Source organism: Orycteropus afer, unplaced genomic scaffold (genome assembly GCF_000298275.1).
Source record: "Orycteropus afer afer isolate SDZICR_OR568_19922 unplaced genomic scaffold, OryAfe1.0 scaffold00304, whole genome shotgun sequence".
In the NCBI taxonomy this organism is placed as follows: Eukaryota; Metazoa; Chordata; class Mammalia; order Tubulidentata; family Orycteropodidae; genus Orycteropus; species Orycteropus afer.
The window spans coordinates 981,691-982,598 of record NW_006921891.1 but is presented as its reverse complement, the minus strand read 5'-3'; positions in this window follow the sequence as shown (position 1 = coordinate 982,598).

Below are 908 nucleotides of genomic sequence, written 5' to 3'. Positions count from 1 at the left end.
AGATGCAAATCAAAACAACAATGAGATACCATCTCACCCCAGCACTGATGGCAAGGTTCAACAAGACAGAAAATAACAAATGCTGGTAGGGATGTGGAGAGATTGGGACTCTCATACACTGCTGGTGGGACTGTGAAGTGATGCAACCACTGTGGAAAGCAGTATGGCGAAGCTGGAATTGGAGATACCATTTGACCCAGCAATCCCATTGCTAGTTATGTATCCTAGAGAGGTGAGAGCCAGAACAGGAACAGATATATGCACCCCAGTGTTCATCACAGCACTATTTACAATGGCAAAAAGGTGGAAAAACCTATATGCCTGTCAATGGAAGAGTGGATGACCAAACTATGGTACATACACACAATGGAACGCTATGCAGCATCAACTCTTTGGTCTTCCTTATTCATTTGTCAGCTCTCACATGCATATGAGGCAATTGAAAATACCATGACTTGGGTTAGGCACACCTTAGTCTTCAAGGAGGTATCTTTGCTCTTCAGCACTTGAAAGAGGTCGTTTGTAGCAGATTTGCCCAATGCAGTACATCATCTGATGTCTTGAGTGCTGCTTCCATTGGTGTTGATTGTAGAACCACGTAATATGAAGTTTTGGACAACTTCAATCTTTTCTCCATATTTCGTGATGCTGCTTATTGGTCCAGTTGTGAGGATTTTAGTTTTCTTTATATTGAGGACTAATCCATACTACCAACTGTAGTCTTTAATCTTCATCAGTAAGTGCTCTAAGTCATCCTCACTTTCAGAAGGCAAAGTTGTGTTGTCTGAGTATCTCAAGTTGTTAATGAGCCTTCCTGCAATCCTGATGCCATGTTGTTCTTCATTTAGTCCAGCTTCTCAGACTATTTGCTCAGCATACAGATTGAATAAGTATGGTGAAAGGATACA